This window comes from Pholcus phalangioides, unplaced genomic scaffold (assembly GCF_987345545.1).
Source record: "Pholcus phalangioides strain wild (caught in Gottingen) unplaced genomic scaffold, Ppha-v1.0 ptg000007l_1, whole genome shotgun sequence".
NCBI classification, from domain to species: domain Eukaryota; kingdom Metazoa; phylum Arthropoda; class Arachnida; order Araneae; family Pholcidae; genus Pholcus; species Pholcus phalangioides.
Window position 1 is genome coordinate 17,387,485 of NW_028301600.1, and position 19,056 is coordinate 17,406,540.

At 34.5% G+C, this 19,056-nt stretch overlaps 1 protein-coding gene across 1 annotated transcript in view; it reads right to left on the reverse strand.

The window, feature by feature from the left end:
- The window catches only part of LOC149085003 (ferric reductase 1-like), a 58,484-nt gene extending 44,302 nt beyond the window's left edge, over positions 1-14,182 (reverse strand). Inside the window, exon 1 of the mRNA XM_089232754.1 lies at positions 13,985-14,182. The gene's annotated coding sequence lies outside the window, so the exon portion shown is untranslated. The remainder of the gene's footprint in view (positions 1-13,984) is intronic.
- Between the last annotated feature and the right edge of the window lie 4,874 nt (positions 14,183-19,056).

Consider the following 19,056-nt stretch of genomic DNA (forward strand, 5'->3'; position numbering starts at 1 on the left):
TGCAACCTGAATGGCTTATCTTGGGCCTACAAGTTATTTGGATACTTTTTCTAATTGGAAGTATGCCTATATGATCAACGGTTTGCAAGTAATTTGGCATATAATAATTGGCAGTGTAATTTTTTTTTGCCAAAAATATTCACGAAATAACAATTATTTTTTTAAGTTTTATACCATGTTGAAACCAAAACTACACGCGTTTTACCCAAAAAGATGACCCTTTTTAAAAAAGAAAAGTACCCCAAAGGTAGGCAGGAAAAAAAAATGATGGATAGATGAATTTTCATCTTTATTTCAAGTTATTTTCCATCCAAATTATCTGATTCGTCCTAAAACCTTAAATTTACATCATATTTCAATATTTTCTTGCGCGTTCTATTTTTATTACCGGTAACACATACTTTACCGGCACGAATCTGTCCTTGATATCAAGGTTTTTGCTGATGTTTTGAGAATTAGCATACATAAGAAAAAAAAAAAAAATAGGAAGAGATAATATCAACAAGATAACTACTAACCATCGATCACGTTATTGTTATCACTATTTTTATTTTATTTTTTGACTAGGCCTATATCGCGTATGCTGTAAGGTATTTTTCGATTGCAAAATTTAATGACTATCGAGAGGGAGAAAACCATCCAGCAATCATCCGTGAATCAAATGGCATTTTGGCTCTGAGAAAAAAAGCCGGTTGTGATGTGACCACGCCTAAAAGAGGCAATTCTAAAAACGTGCCACCGAATAAAGTAGGGCGCCGTGCGTGCGAGTTCAGCTTCAGCATCGTGGATAAATCGTAACTCTGATCTATACACGGACTCCAAATAGCACCGACGTCTTACTTATACTGTTCGAGAAATTCTCACGGTTATGGATTTTAAAAAAAAAAAAAAATTACATATACAAGTAAAACCTCTCTTTTGCGGTCACCGGCGGGACAAAAAAAAAATTGTCCGTCAAAGAGGGTTGATCATTAATCAGGGGTTTAAAATGCATACGTTTATTATACGAGGGTAAATTATTATTTGGCCGTAAAAGAGGGGTGACCGCCTCTGAGGGGTGTCCGTTAAGAGGAGTTTTACTCTATTAGAAAACTTCTTAACACCTTTAATCCCCTAACGCAGCGGTTCTCAACCGGTGCTCCGCGGAGCCCTTGGGGCTCCTTGTGCACTCTCCAGGGTCTCCGCGGCCGCTCGAGGAAATAAAAAAAACCCAGTAAAATTAAAAAAAAAAGTAAAATTAATAGTAAAAATAAATCAGTAACTTCGATTAATAATTAAAAAATTGGCTTATGGGACTCCGCCATAGAATTTTTGTACTTAAAAGGCTCCGCGAGTCAAAAAGGTTGAGAACCGCTGCCCTAACGTATTCAACCCCATAGAAACGTATTAAGTTTTTTTTTTTTTGCAAAAACGGATGTAAATTGGTGCTGTTAGCATATTTTTAATTGAAACAATACATCAACATAGCAATTTCATTAATTAGAGTGGATTATTTATTAGCGAAAATCGTCAATTAAGGGCGAAGCAGCTCCCACAAAATGACACCGAGAGGGAATCAACTCTTTCTAGTAAAAAAAGTATTGTTCTTATACAGGCTGTCCCAAATTCTTTGCACAGCGGATATCTCTGTAAATGTTGACTTTCGAAACATACTTTCAATTGCAAAAAGTTTTCAAATGACGTGCAGTTACTTGTAATCTCAAAATTTGTTTGAGGGAGTCGTATACATAAAAAAATAAAGAAATTAACTTTTTATACAGCCCCTGTGTGCTGAAAAACCGAATTAGAAAGCTGTTGCCCTTTATCTCCTGATGCCAACTAAAAAAATTCTACGTTTCTGAGTGCAATATTCACTGAGATATTCGAATTCGAAAAATGGAGGAAAATTGGGGGAAAAAACGCCATTAAATGCGGGAAAACCGTTTTACCCACATTTAATGCTATTTTTTCCCCAATTTTTCTCCGCAAGGTGTTAAGGATGAACTTTTTTTCTTTATGTTCGGAAATTTGCAAAAAAATAAGTATTAAAGATATGCAAAACATGTGTTAACACAACACAACATATACACTCAAAAATATGTGTAAAAATTTTGAAATAAATCAATGATTAAATATTTTCTACCAGAAGCATAGCTCTAAAGCATCGTATTTAAAATGTATGAGACCGCTTTCAAACGACATAGCAAGAATCGCTAAACCCCCTGTAAAATGTCATATCCTTTTTAATGACGTAATTCTTTCTTCCGATTTCCAGCATGTGCAAAGTAAGCAAGTAGGAAAAATTTATTTCAGTGAGAAATCAGCTTTACAAAATATCTGTGCTCGTCATTGCTAAAATAAAAGACTGCTAAGAAAGCGAGATATCTCGGCAATGCCGGAAAGAAGGTTAATACAAATGCGACTCATATTCAGGAATCAAAATAAAATTTAAACAAAGAAGAAGTCTCAATCATCACTGATGTTTTTCCAGTACGTAATTATAATCTTATCCAATGTAGTTCATCATATTTAAGGTATGTATTCCGTAATGCATCTAATCTACTGTTTGTTAGTATTACTATGGTAACAGATGCATATTACAAGTAAGATGTTTTCCTCTCCCGGTACGTGTCCTACAAAAATACGGGTGGGTATTAGAACAAAAAAACACAGATAGGTTATGTTTTCGTGAACTGTTATTATTATTATTATTTTTCTGTATCGTTCATTTGGGTTAACGAGAAAAATTGAGGCAGCAAACACAATTTCTAGCAAAACATAACGATCGATATGGATGCGACAATCTCAGGTGATTTCTAGTATAAACCTCCGTTATATTTATCATTATTATTAATATAACATCATAACATAAAATTACGAACAACCAATATTTAGGAAATGGATATTTTCTGCATATTATGCAGAGATGAACTCTGTGACAAGTCATCTTGTCTCCGCCGGGACTCGAACGCAGGCGCTCTCGCATAGCGGGCGAGTATGCTACCATCTACACCAGTGTTTCCCAAAGTGGGCGATGGAATGGTACGGGAGGCGATAGAAGCTACGGATTTAACATAGGACCCTATGGGTTCACTTGAGTTGGGGGCGATGAGAAAAAAAAATTCCTAAAGAAGGGGAGCAATGGAATGAAAAGTTTGGAAAACAATGATCTACACCATTGGAAGGCAGGGGCGTGTGTCCAGTGGTGTAGATAGTAGCAAGCTTTCCCGGTATGCAAGAGGGCGTGGGTTCGAGTCCCGGCGGAGGCAATATGGCTCTTTTTTCCGAGTTCACCTCAGTATAATAACCAGAAAATATCTGTTTCCTTGATATCGGGATGAGAAAAAGCCGTCATCTCCCTCTCAACTAATATTCAGTTAGAGGAAATTTAGGCTTGAGATATTAATCAAACATTTTTTTGCATAGAATAAACACAATTTATTTTTTCGAGACATTGAGATGGTCAATACGTAAAAGTACAGGACAATAGTCGTCAAAATAATTGCCGATCGTTGCTGAAACTGTCAAAAGTTGATAACTTTCATCAAGGAAATCTAACTAGTGTGAGAATATAGTATATATCGGAATTTTCTTTAAATTAAAACTACAGCAAGTCACAGTACAAGTTATGTAAAAATTATCTACAAGATGATTATATAATTCCCTTTGCCGCATTTTACTGACAAACCGTTGATCTTACAAGCATACTTTCAACTGGAAAAAGTATCCGAATAACGTGTAGAACTCTGATCCGTCATCCATGTTGCAAGGGATTGTATAGTTATTAAAATATAAAAATTAACTTTTCATACGGACACCCTGTTCTCAAAAACCCCAGTTAGAAAGTAGTTGCCTAGTCTCTCCTGAGGCCAACAAAAATAATTCCACGTTTCCAAGTGTAATATTCGCTGTGATATTTGAGTACAAAAATCGGAGAAAAGCAGGGAAAAACCAGCATAAACTAACGGACAACGCTTCTTTTCCTCGTTTATGCTGTTTTTCTCCCGAACTTTTTTTCCCATTTTCAAAATTTAAATACTTCAGCAAATATTGCTGAACATGAAACGTATAGAAACATGACATTTTTTTATTAGGCTCAGAATTGACAGGGCAACAACTTTCTAATCGGGTTTTTGAGGACAGGGTGTCCGTATAAAAAAATTATTTTTTATTTTATTTTAATAACTATACAACCCCTTGAAAAATAAATGACGTGTCTGAATTCTACACTTTATTTGTATACTTTATCTAATTAGAAGTATGCCTCTGAGATCAACGGTTCGGTAGTAAAATTCGGCAAGGGGGGGATTATAAAATCACCCCTTATATATCCAAGATACCACTGAAGGTAATGAACAGTTCAAGCTGGCTTCGTTGAAAATACGGCACAAAACGGGACATGTTTTTCATTAAAATAACGAGATGGCCGAAAAATATTGGGATGTTCCGTTAAACATGAAATGCATGGTTATTCGAATTACTTAACATTACTTAACAAGATACATAGAAAAAAACAAGGGTCATTCATCTTTCATTTGTTTAAGTGGTCATTTGTGAGCGTTTCCTATTCTTCCTGGACAGTTGCCATCGTAACGCAGAATTTTTAGCTCTTCTCAAGTTCGATGGCCCTGAAATAATTTTCTAATATATTCTCTTAGGATTTATGTGTCTAAGAATATCATCATCTCAAAAATAGACTTTATGAATAACCGATATATCGACAATCGATATCTAGAATGAAACGATCGTGGATATCACTTTTTTGCTGCACTCAAGATACACTTGAAATATTGTATTATTTACGTTTTTTTTTACTATTCATTTCGTATAAGTTTTTCGTTTTATTAAAAAACGTGTAGGTTTCATATTATGTTTTTGCTAATGTATGTTAACAACACGGAGGGGATGATACGAACGAAGAGTTTAAGTCCAATGGGAATGGGTTGATATGATATTTATAAAAAAAGAATGAGTTTACTTGGAATAATGTTTGCATAATGGTTAAGAGCAAGACCAAATGGCCGAAAGTCACGGAAAATCGCTTACTTTTTGATCGTAATTTACGTGTAAGAAGAGGAGAGTTGCATGATAGTGTAAGGCACGTCACGAAATACTGAATAATAGACATATTTTATACGAAATAAAAAACTTTAATGATCGACTTTTTTATAGAGAGCTCTGTGTTGTAATTTTATATCAATTTATAATATGACACTGCAATTAAATCTTCATCGAGCAAAGAAATGTATAAGAAATTTTCAAGGGGATGCATGCAAACCTAAGGTTTGCAAAAAAAATAAAATTTCCAAAAAAAAATCTGCGAAAAGTTTCCCAAAGATTGCTAAGATCCGCAGTTTCAATGAAAAAGAGGATTTTTCAGAATAAACTAGTATATATTATAATGCGATGGATCATATATTCATGAATTTTTTTGGGGGGGGGGGGCTCTGTTGCTAATACGTATTAATTATTTGGTTGGAAGTGCTAACGTGGCCGTAGCCCCAGGTTCTGGTGCCGATGTCGCATAGAGTGAAACAGTATAACAAATGCAATTCTAAAATATCTTGTAGGTAAGTTCCCCCCGGGTGCCTAAAATCTCCTTCAACCGTTTGATGTTGCAAGACATAGAGGTTTTGCATCGTTTTGTAAGAGAACGTGCCAGTGGCGTCCTTTGTCTGTGTTCTGTAGACTTCCGTGTTCTGTTTCATTGCTATATAAATATTCGGTTATTGTTTCACCTGGTTTTGATGATCCGAAAAATGCAGCATTCATGTTCAACCCACCAAACACCATCTTTTACTTGTGGATAATCTCCTGAATATTCTATCCCACCTGGACAACCTCGTGAATATCTTGCGGTGGATGTTAGTTTCTGAACTAAATCGAAAGATCGTTCCACTGACACAATATATCAGCGGTTCTCAACCTTTTTGACTCGCGGAGCCCTATCCAGTTTATAATTTCTATGGCGGAGCCCTTTTTGACTCGAGGAGCCCCTTTTTTGTGCATAATTTTTATGGCAGAACCTTGTAGGCCTCTTTTATTTATTTATCTATCAAATTTATTGATTTATATCATTTTCCTCGAGTCACCGCGGAGCCCCTGGGACGTGCATACGGAGCACCGGTTGAGAACCCCTGCAATATATCATTCATTACTCATCCCGTTAACCATCTTCCCCAAGGAATACTCCGTTTCAAACTTCTGCAGCAGCGAATTACATGAGTACATACATTACGTGGTACCAGTACATGCATTGTACGAGGTGTTTCAGAAAGTACTCGAAATGACATAACTAGGAAACTATGATAGATGGAACGATTAAACAAGGTACGTTTGATGGGTAGGCCTGGAATTTTAAATACGGCGGTTTGCAAAATTAATTACCACTTTAACTAACGAATACACCACAGTCGTTTTAATTCACAACTTTTTTCTGTGGGGGACATTTGAAACTCATTTTTTACAACAAGATTCCTCAAACTCATCCATTGTAGTTAGAGGCGTTGCGGGAAAGTGGCTTTAAGCTCCACTCTTCACTTTTGTCATGTCCCTGCTAGGCTAGGCGACCATCTTGAACTCAAATCACAATGCGATTTGACCATGTTTGCGAAAGACAATATCGCATACTGAAGGACTGTGACATTGTCTATTAGCCAGTACTGTAACTAATTTAACAAACCAGCGTATCTGAAATTCCAGGCCCGTCCATTAAACGAACCACTATTTCATCTTTCTACCAATCACTGTTTTCAAGTAATGCCATTTTGAATTTAGGGAGCTCTACCTGAAACATCCTGTACCTTCCGTTAGAGTGAACGGAACCAATTCAAAACTCTTCTGGAACTTTCTGGAATATAGATGCCCTACCGCTATTATTTGATACACTTGTAAAACGTTTTGATAATCGTGGAGCACGTTCTTGAAAAAATCATTTACAGATCGTTGTCTGCGAATTCCTCTGGTCTTCGTATTTGAACCTAGCAAGCAACTCCTGACACATTCGGTCACCGATAACCATATTACCACATTCCTGACATTGAATCGTATGCTTCTCTAGCATTTTTCTCTGAATTCCAACGTCAATAAAAACAAACAATGCCGCAACTGTGCTTTATCGATGAACATGCTTCATGACCAAACAACACAGATATTCAAACCGTTTCGACTACTATAGTGCTATGTAGCAATGACGGCGGAAATGCCGGCATTCTCTTCATAATTATGAGAGATTGATGCGTTTTCACAGGTTTCCCACCTGTTTTTTTTTAAACAGCTTTAGTATATACGAAAATGATGGACTTTCTGCACATTTTAGTCCGCATAGTGCAATAAAATTTCACGTAACCAAGAGAGACTGCGTATATATGCGTGCATATCATGTTTAAAAAAAATCGAAAGTGTTCATTAAAGGGGAAAATATTGATTACGCTCGCACAAAATGACCAGTGGGACTGAAAATGGGCTAATTTCGCATAAGTAGACAATAATCAATACGCTTGTCTACGCACTGACTGGTGTCTCGAGTGGGTTGGTTGACTGACCACTAAGTGGTTGTTCTGGTCAGCTTGTTGGATTGATTACAGGGAGCGTTGAATGAATTTCGTAACTGACGAAATTATTTTCCAATGATACGGGATATAACTAGCTATATTCGAACACTTAAAAAAAGAAAAGAAAAAAATATACGTGTAAACAAGTAATTTGTTCAATGGCGATACGGAAATATATCGCCTTTCTAATAGTAACAAGGTCATTACAATGTGCTGATATGGTATTTGCATTTCGTTTCGGCATTATTTTTAAGTAGAAAATATCTCACTTTTGAATTGTTAGAGTCTGTCTTAATGATATACCGTATCATATAGGCGCCGGAACCTAGGGGCTGAGGCCATTTGAGTGCCCCCCCCCCCAATAATTTCTGAGAAAACAATGTAACGCACCCTCCCTCTCCTGCGTACGCGCATGAGTCCCGTATATACGAGACGACCATCAACTTTCAGCCCACTTCAATATTTACTTCATGTCGGTGCCCTTATACCGGATAGTTCTAATTGAAATATCCTTATTCAGAACCTTCTGGAGAGGAAACCAGTAGGCGAAACGACACCAAACTTGATTAATTTTTTTCCAAAACAATTGATTCAAAATGACAAATATGGCCAAATACGGTGCTTCGAAGAATGATTGGTGACAAAATGATAGATGATAATGAGACAGTATTGTATTACAACAGAATGTGAGAAATTTTTAAGCCATGGAATCTGGAAATGTTTAAACTATATATGCCCAACCCGTAGTCCGTGGGCCAAACGTGTCTTTCGGAATCATCAGATGTGGCCCGTGACTTCAAAACTAATTTTGAAAAAATGAGCCAAGTGGCACATTTACAGATCTTTAATGACCCGCAACACATTCACAGATCGCTCAAGTGACTAGCGGTGCAGTTCCACATCACTTAAGTGATCCACGACATATTTACAGGTCATTAAGTGACCCGCGACACAGATACAGAACACTTAAGCGGCCCGTGGTACCGTTTGACATCACTTAAGCGGCCCGTGGTACCGTTTGACATCACTCAAGTGACTTGAGACATATTTTTAGATCACTTAAGTGACCCGCGACATATTTACTGATCACTGACATATGTGGCACGGTTCCCGAGCACTTTAGTTGGCAGTTTTTTATTAATTCCTCATCACTTAAGTTACCCGTGGCACAGTTTGAGATCACTCAAGCGGCCCACGGCAAACTTTCACGGGACTTGAGTGGCCCACGACACATTTATAAATCACTCAAGTGACCCGCGATACGTTTTCAAACCAATGAAGTAGCCCGCGCTCTCCTAAAGGTTGAGCATCCCTTAGTTTAAACGTTTTCATCGTGAATTTTCTGTGGTCTGAAATACTTATTGCCACGTTTTATTGCTGTTTCGCTGACGACTGGTTCCCCTCAAAGGTTCTAAAATAAGTATAGGAAGTGCGAGGATTATATATGCAATAGTCGGGTAATATGGAATACCGGAGTGCCTAATAATTTAAAACTAAGCCCAAAATGTACGTCACAAGTGTTTTTGTCTTATTATGCTGTGCTTATTTTTTAGCTAGTGATTCTTTCCGGTTAGATAGGACGCTATTCTTTCAAAAATTGTGTATCGGGTAATATGGAATACTATAAGTATCATCTGAGTTGGACTTTGTAGTATCATCTACTGTACCATATGAAGATGATGCATATCTCTTCAAGATATAAAGTTTTTGGTAGATGGAGACGTCTGGGCTTGTAATCATCAGTTTTAGTTTGTTTTCTTCATCTTGAATCCATTCCCCTTCCATGTTACCCTACTATTTCATATCACACTCATAATATCATTTTTCTAAAATAATTTTTTTTCCTCAGACATGATATTTATTTTTTAATACCATACATTTGTCTATGAAATGATATGAATCCAAATTTTATAAAAATGCAAGTTTCAGGTTTCTATCATCTTTTTATCCTTTTCACCATTGCAGAAATAACTAAATTCCCCATAACAGTGTTTCTCAAAGTGGGCGTCGCCAGAGGCGTACTCAAGGGAGGGTGCCCCCTCCCAAGCTGTCCAAAAATTGGAAAAAAAATTAATATTTCGGTGAAAAAAAAAATGAAAATATCGATCGAGAGAAAATACTTTTTATTATGCTGTATATTAGTAAATTTCTGTTGATTTAAATACTTTTTAAAGGGTGGTAACTCAAAATTTTTCTTGAAGAAAAATTTTGTGCCCTCACCAAAGATCGATCCTGCGTACACCCCTGGGCGTCGTTAACTTTTGTCAGGGGTGTCGCGGCGAGCTGGAGATATTGATTTGTGTGTGAAGTAGGCTTTCTGCTGATTTTAAGCAAAGGCAGAGGAAGGAGTATACGGAAAAGATTTTTTTTATTGAGAAATCAACGTTACAAAATTTCTGGGCTTGTCAATGCTAAAATAAGAATCTTTTAAAGAGGCGGGATATTTTGTCAATGTCACTGAGAGGGTTGAATTGAAATAACAAAATAAACAAATAAATAAATAAAAACAGTATTCCATAACCCGCACTTCGTATATAATTTAAATAGAGTCACTGCTATGAGATGTTTTCTTATAATATACGTAATTACAAAAAAAAAAAAAAAAAAAATCTTGAAATTCTCATTTGCAAAAAATTATAATTATTCAAATGAGATTCTCTTCCTCTCATTAATTTTCAAATGAGAATTTCCGATCACGTATGATTATATTAGTAATTTCTCTTCCTCAACCACATTACGCAACATCCTTTTTTTCAATATCTTTTTTTTCCCACAATCCTTATTGTGAATCACACACATGTTGACTAATACTGATGACGTCCATTAAAGGGCTTAGGGCATCAAACTTGTTAGAAACAGCAGTCTTGAAACGGGGGAAGCCCTAACCTTGGAAATACCCAGTTTTTTTTGGGAGTTATTGGCGCTTCTTAAAATCCAAATTATAACAAGAGTGTTGACCGCTACGAGATGATTCTTCACTTAAGAAAGCCAAAAAACTACGAAGGTTTTCTTTTTTGTACATTTGTCTCACGTGAAATCATTAGAGTGAAAAGGGGATTATAAGAGTCTTTTTTGCATCGTCCACTTTGAAGAGTGGATTTCGTCATTGAAGCGAGAAAAAATACATAATAATTGCATCTAGTTTATGGATGAGGCTATACGGTGATTTCATTTTAATAAGGGCATATACACTAATTTTTTTTGTTGTTATGTATTTCTTATTTAACAAGCATGTGCTCACATTCGTTAGAAACGAAAAAGGAACAACTTGATTCTTTGGTTAGTGTTTTTTATGGCACCCCCATAGGCTGTTCTTTGTCATAAGCTCGACAAGGACAAGTTCACAATCACTACTTTTACCACACTCTAGTGAGTTTTACGCAATTCAGGTTTCCTCTATTTTTTTCACATGCATTTTACTACATACCACGCACTTTGTTTTTTTTTTTTCCTTCTCATTTATCAGTTTCATTTACGTCTTATATTCTATAACGTCGTAAAAAGTTGACTTTTGTAAAAGGTCGTTCAGAAAGTTCTAGTCGTTTTTCGTAGGCCGCATGCGTTTCAGCTGTTTGTGTGTCATGTCTTTTTATCTTATTAAAATAAACATTTTATAGCATCATGGGAAAATTGAATGTCTATTAGATTGTTCAGTCTGGTTTTCTAATTGTAATCGGTGTACAATGAAACCTCGATATAACGATATTCTGTGGACAAAGAAAAAAATATTGTTGTATCGAGATGTAACATTGTCATTTGTTGCCATCAAATTTATGTTGTTGTTGGAATCTCTTCTGAATTCGCGATGCGGTATCATCATTGAAATACAAATCATTTATCTGCAACAAAAAGTTATAATTAGTTAATAAACTTCAGTTAGTTGTTCCACTGTAAAGTTATTTACCGCCCAGTATTTTTCTGTACTTCTCAGAAAGTAGCTTCACGGCAACTTCATTTACATTTTCGGATGGTATAGATAATGCTAAATACCGATGTAATAAACACCCTCGAAAGAACAAAATCTGGTGAGGAATTTAAAAATGCAATATAAATAATATCATTAGTAGCGGTTTCTCGAAATATCGTCAAAAAATATCTTTATAGAGAGGTTTATCGTAGTGAAGGATATCGTTGCATCGAGAAGAGTTTAACATTAGACTATAGGCAACTCCAAACAATATTTGAAAAAATATCGTGGAAGGATTTATCGCTATATCGAGTAGCGTTATAGCGAGGTTCCAATGTATTTTGAATATTTTTATAGGGATGATCGGAAGTGGTGTTTCAAGAACTTGATGTTACAATTAAAAACGTAAAAGTAAGGATATTGCTGATCAAAACCGTAGAAATGTGCAATGGCTTCCGTGAAATTTTCAGTCGGGAATTTCCGTCTAATAAAAAAAAATCATTATATAGCAAAGATATAGATCAGGATCGGAGTGGTTGACCTGTTGCAGTCGATGATCATAAAGCTGGAAATCGAAGAAAACTTAAAATTGACAACTCAAAACTTATCAGAGATTTTGAGAATTCCTAAAAGTTCACAGACATTCCTCGCAACTAGTTGGAGAAAATTATATAGCCAGACATGGGGGGCACCATTTCATAGCATTTGTTTCTCTCCCTTCTAAATTCTTTTATGTGGAAAACAATTTGTTGATTTATCTATACTGTCAAAAAACCATAAAAATGACTCTTTTTTTACTTCAAATCAGCTTAAAAATATTATTATAAATTCTATTATAATTCCTTATTATTATAAATTCTACGAGGACGAAATTTTGAAATAACCTAAAAAATATCTTAAGGTTGTGGAAAGAAATGATCTTTAACTTTCTGCACGACTTGATAGGAGAGTTTTCGAATTCCAGATTGTAATTTTACGAATACGTAAAGATTTTAGAACTGTTTCAATTTCTTTTTCTATGTTCATGTAAATTGCAACAATTTCTGGATATTTTTATCTATCGATCATAAACGAAATTAGCTGAAATGAGTAGAAACAAATGAAATTAGCTGAAAGTTAAACCCCATAGAATAGAAGTTTGCGTTACTTTACAGCCAAACATATCTATGAACCATATCCAACCATATTTTATCAATACTTTCATGATATACTGATCATTGATTATCAATTTTTATGTATATATCAATTTTGAATGGTTATTAAAGATTTCTACGCTTGTGTGCATATATACTAAATCAGATTTGATACACAAACACTTGTTAAAGGACTCTTTCAAAGCAGTAGTTAGGTATATTTGTTTTATTTTATTTGTTAGAATTATACGGTATGTTAGATTAAATTTTTTCATCGTTATGTTCATATGTTATGCTTATGTTCATAGGCGTAAACTTGTAACCAGCCCATGGACCAGGGCATCCCTTCCCCAATACATATTTGCCACCATCTCCATAATATCCTATCTAAATATTAGGTTCAAGCCTCCCCCCCCCTAATATTTTTAAGCGCTTCCAATATTTCCAATAACTTTATTACTGTGGCTATGTCAAATTCGATTGAATGTTATTCAATCACATTATATGATTATAATATGATATTATGTCACTCTAAATTCTTGTTCTACACGAAAGTACTCAACAAAATTCAACAAAACGAATTGATTCACAGACAAAAAAAAAACCTTACGTTTCTGTAAGATTGGAATAGATATTTTTGATTATGTTAATTTTTTTAAAATAATATAATAATGAAGATAAGCATATATATATAATATAGATAATAAATCCCAAACATTAGTGGGTAAATAAATCGTTTCTTTTTGTAAAATAATTATCCGTGGAGAAAAAAACTTATCTGAAATCTGAAAATCCAGAAAATTTGAAGTTCCTCACAAATGTGTAATCAAAAAATTGCATAAAACAATAAAGAAAGTATAATATTATATATTATATAATATTATACTTTCTTTATGTTTAGTAACTTCCCTGTATTTGAAAATTGCATGCAACTAATCAATTTGCATCTCTCATTTCGTTCGGAACTTGAAATAAACGTGTGTTTATTATTCGAATTCGAACCTTTAAGTAAGATGATAATTATACAGAAACTTAGCCAGTTCTTTTATGATATATAATCCTGGTGAGTTTTCTCCGTAAACACGAGATTCATTTTGAATTGGAACCAGCATTTGTGTACTACGCGTCTATCGAATGTAAACACAAGCGTTGTTTCATTGACAAATAACGTGCTTGAAACGTGATAAACAGTGAATCTCGTAAAATAATAATTATATACCGAAATTTAGTCAGTTCTATTACGATATATAATCCTGGTGAGTTTTCTCACTAAACACGATTTATTTTGAATTAGAACCAGCGTTTGTATTACGCGCCTTTCGAACGTAAACACAAGAGAGTTGTTTCATTGACACGCAACGTGCTTAAAACGTGATGAATGAAATGAAGGATTTGTCGTCATACAGACTTACCTGATTTGTGATCGATGTCCTCGGATATATATTTGAGTCTTCTTTTTCTCTTCGTAAGAAATATATCTTCTGCAGCCGGTCACTGTCACTTGGTGCCGCAAAAAAAAAAATCCTCGAAGAACAACAGTGCCGGTTACAACTTGTAGCAGGAGGCAACCAACAACACGCACTGGCCCTGGCAACCTACCAACTAAGACTAAGTTTGGCGTTGGCTTTTCCCTGTTGCTTTTTTTTTGAGTAGGTCAGTTTCTCCCTCACGTGACCTGGTTGGACGTCATGCTTTCTTGCTTGGCTTGCCATAGCCTATAATCATCAAAAGAAAACTCAATTCCGGATGCTGTCTCCTATATTAAAACGGAAGGGTGTGGGAAAAAGACTATTTCTGTATTGGTCATGACATAATTATTCACCACCGATTTTTCAGGTGATTCCATTGCCATCAAAATATAGCCATGCTTGACTGCAACTGGTTATAGAAAATTACAGTTCCATATAAATAAATGAAAAACTAGTTTTCACACAAACCACTCTTTTAAAATTTATGAAAGAACTCCAAAAGCATTAGAAAAATTTAAGAGGTCTCATACCTTTCAGCACGGTCAAAAAGCCTATAAAGTTATGCTCTAGTAGACATGTAATTAAAAATATTATTTAACCATTTATTTATTGCAAATTTATTTGGTAAACATATTTTCGATTGTATGTGCTACACTATGCAAACGATGTTTTACATATCTTCGATACTTATTTTTTGCATATTTTCAAACATTAAGAAAAGAAATGCATTGATAACCCTGTATGATCCCGGTGTATGTTTGAATATACAAGGCCCGTGACTAGGCTGGAAAAACCGAGGCAATAACCAGGGTTCCCAAACCCCTTCTTTTTTTCAGCATATCACTTTCATGAGGGCCCCAAGAAAAAGTCTGCCCCTTGGTCTCGCGGAGGACCGCTACGGTCCTGAAATATACAATGCAAATACATGGTCAGAAAACCAATTATACCAATTTCTTTTCTCTTTTTTTTTTTGGTATTTTAGAAAGTACATTTTTTAGTGCCATTTCAGTACAAAATACAACTGTATAAGTACAAAACTTTTTTTCACTAGAAGGAGTTGATTCCATGTCGGTATGATTTTTTGAGATACCAAAATTTTACGTGTTTAGAGATTTATAAAATCCTACCTAATATTGAGGAAATCGGAAATAAAATTCAAGGTAAAAACTATTCAACTTTGCTGAGTAAGATTTTCTCAGTTTATGGATAACAGCAAAATATAAAGGCAATCATTTTATTTCGCCCAGTGTTAAACATTTTAGTTAATTTGAAAAAAATCCAATTTAATTTAGTTAAATTGCTGTGTTGATGCATTGTTTCAATTAAAAATATGATAACAGCAGCAATTCACATCCATTTTTGCAAAAAAAAAAAATTAATACGTTCTTATGATGGTGAACCATAAAGGGTTAAACTTTATGAAGGAACCCCAAAGTATTATTAAAGTTTGGACAAAAAGCCTCAGAACTATACTTTGGTAAAGATATTTTCATTAAAAATATTATTTAACAATTGATTTATTTCAGAAATTCGATATACATATTATCGATAGTATGTGCTGCAACTATGCATAAAATGTTTTACATATCTTCCATACTTACCTTTTTTGCATGTTTTTCAAACATTAAAAAAAGAAATGTATTATTAACACCTTGCACGCATGATAACATAACATGATATCAATGGAATAGAATAAAAAATTAATTAAACATGAAGGAAACTGTTGATTTCATCAAATGAAGTAAAAGATTAAAATTTCATCGACTCAAGCTTATTTGAAATTAAATTTAAAATTCAAAATTTGAAAAATTGGAAAAATAATGAACTTTTTTTTTATTATGGATAAAAGCAAAATATAAATGCAACCATTTTATTTCGCCCTTTGTTAACCATTTTAGCTAATTTTGAAAAATCCAAATTAAATATTTATGTATCTCAAATATTTTGCCTCATTTTACGAAATAAGTCAATTTTCATCCAATTACATTGATTATCATGCTTGCAAGTTTTCTTTAATGTTTTAAAACTTGTAAAAATATATAAGTATTGAAGATATGTATAATATTGTGTTGGCATAGCATAACATATGCTATCGAATATATGTGTATCGAATTTGAAGTAAATCAATGGTTAAATAATATTTTTAATGGTATTTCTACGACAGCATAGTTTTTGAAGCTTCTTTACAATGTTAAAAGTTATAAGAGATCCGCTAAAAAAGTTATCAATTAAACTATACATCGCCAAACTTCATTCTCCAAAATATCAATATTGAGAAAATTAATTTCTTTAGAATCTTCCCAAATAATTTACAATTCACTATACAGGGGGGTTACTATCGACCGCCCAATAATTACACACGTGATTCTTTGTGAAAAATTAAAATGGAAAAGTGTTTTTAGTTTTTTGATCAGAATAACACTTATTTGGAAAAAACAGAAAAAATCCTAGGTGACACCAGTTTCATTGAAATATTTGGATTTAACCCCTTTACGATCACGAACGTAATATTGCGTCCAAACGCCAGTGGAATAAATTCAAACAAGTTCTCTGTGTTTTCTTTCCTCTCTCTTCATCATTGCAAAGCTTTATAGTAACCCTATCAACTGGAGTTGCTTTTTTTCTTTCCCTCCTTTGTTTCTATACTCCTATATATTAACAACGTTTTTTACTCACATATAATGTGTACATTTCTACTATATACATATAAGAGGGAAATATGTTGCATTTTATTAAATTGTATAAAAGCTTGTATGTTGTACGATGGCGAGCTACAAGCGCTGAAAGGTTGGCGGAGTCCAAAATCAAACTGTCGCTAAAATTTTTAATAGCCAGTTCCGTAAACACACTTGCAGCTACAATAGGCTAAATTTACTAAACATTTTCCCATTCTACCAGCTTTCGAAAAAGCCTACAATAAACCATATCGGCGTTCTGGTTCAGGAGAAATTCAGCATTTTGTTCGCAATACATCACTGAAATCAGCGTTTGTTGAAGTAGATATTCGACGAAAATTCGGAATTGACGGATACAGATTTTGGTGACAATTTTATTTTGCATAAAAAAATTATATAAGGTGACTTATATATGGCGATCTTCAAGCACTGAGAGATTGGTGAAGTGAAAAATCGAACTGTCGCCAAAACCTACTAAAATTACTTCGACGAATGCAGATTTCAGTGATGTATTACAAGCAAAAAGGATGAATTTCTCCTGGACTAGAATACCGATATGTTATCTTTCCAAAGCTGGTGCAATGGACAAGTTTTTGTTAAATTTGACCGATTGTAGCTAAAAAAAGTGTTTGGGTAATCAGCGATGAAAATTTTTGGTGGCAATTCAATTTGGAACTGTGCCAATTTTTCAGTGCTTGTAGTTCGCAATTAAATCCAGACATTTCGATGAAATTTGTGTCACTTCATAGGTTTTTTTTCTGCTCTTTCCAAACATGTGCATGGTTTGAAGTTTCTGAAAGACCTGGATACAAATTTCGGTTTTTTTCAGACTTAGATATTTTTTCCATAATCGATTACTCACCATAAGTCGAAAAGGCTTCGATATAGGGCAGGGTTTGTAGGATGCTTCATATTCCACTTGGGCTCGACTATCATCCCCCCCTTTCGCTTGGGAGAACATGTCAGGTTCACCCGGTATAGTATTGTATTATGATATTGTTGATTCATGTTCTTATACAGTATTTCATAAACGTCACAGCACTTTCATCCCCGTTACACAACATGCTTATTATCCACACTAATAGCACATATCTTGCCACCAATTACTATTGTAATAATTCATTTACCTTTTTCTGTCTGATGTTTTTCTTTCGCTTTCTCTGTTTCATTTTTATCTTGTCTTAATGATACATAAAATTATTATTCTTATATGCCATTAATTATTGTATTTTTACTTTTTTGTCATGAACTGTAACTGAATGTTATTGTTACAATTTTAACATATACAGACATTTTTATTGTAACGACCAGTACGGGACTTCAGTCCCCTTGGTTGTCTTGTTTTTGTATTTAAATTTTGTGTTTCTCTGGTAATAAACTGCCAATTAATTTAGAAAATGATAATAATTCATTTTTAACGTTTTCAATCATTCATCATACTTTCTTCATCTCAGTAATGGTTACAAAAATATAAAGTACTTGACAGATTGATAGGCTTTATTTTTTCGACTCAATCTTTCAGAGAACATGTGAAACGTGAAAAGAAAAATCAACCTCTCAGAGAAGAATAGCCTATATCTTAAAGTACATGTACGTACATTTTATGCGAACATTGCTATTTGACGTGTTTCGATGACGCCTCCAATCGATCCAAGTAATACATATTAATCTTTTGTTTAGTCAAGAAAAATAACAAAATATTAAGTCAACGTTCTCGTCGCTTTCGACTAGTGTCTTATATACGATAATGATTTCGTGTCGTTTTGGAAGAAAAAAATAGAACACTTAAGCGGATGTTTTCATCTTCAAAAAACAAAACATAGTAGAAAAGTCATTATATCATATTTACTTTCAAAAATTACAAGAATTCAGTGAATGATCGATTTTTTTTAAACATAAAATGATGCATTCTATTCAAGTTGGTTCTCGACGTTTTCTTAGCATTAGTGGTTGGCGTCATCAGGAGAGATGGTAAAGAAACTGGAACAAAATTGTGGGTTCTAGTTGATCAATATGTTCCAATTCCTTGATGATGATGCCAACCATGGCCACCACAAAAGTGGAGCTTACAGGGCTCCAGCCATGGGGCTAGGGACGATTCTCATATTTTTTGCTTTTTCACACAATAAATTTACATTTACTATAGAGGGCCCACCAAAGATCTCAGCCTAGGCACCCTGCTGCAGGAAGTAGGGGTCATGGTGCCAACCAGGTCTGCAACTAGCGGGATCAGGCCGGTTTGGTGCCCCGGGCGCCATACTAGAGGGGGCGAAAATATCACTTTTTGCCTCTCAACATTACAAGAGTCACCAAAATGCGTGCTTACCCGGGCTGACCAAA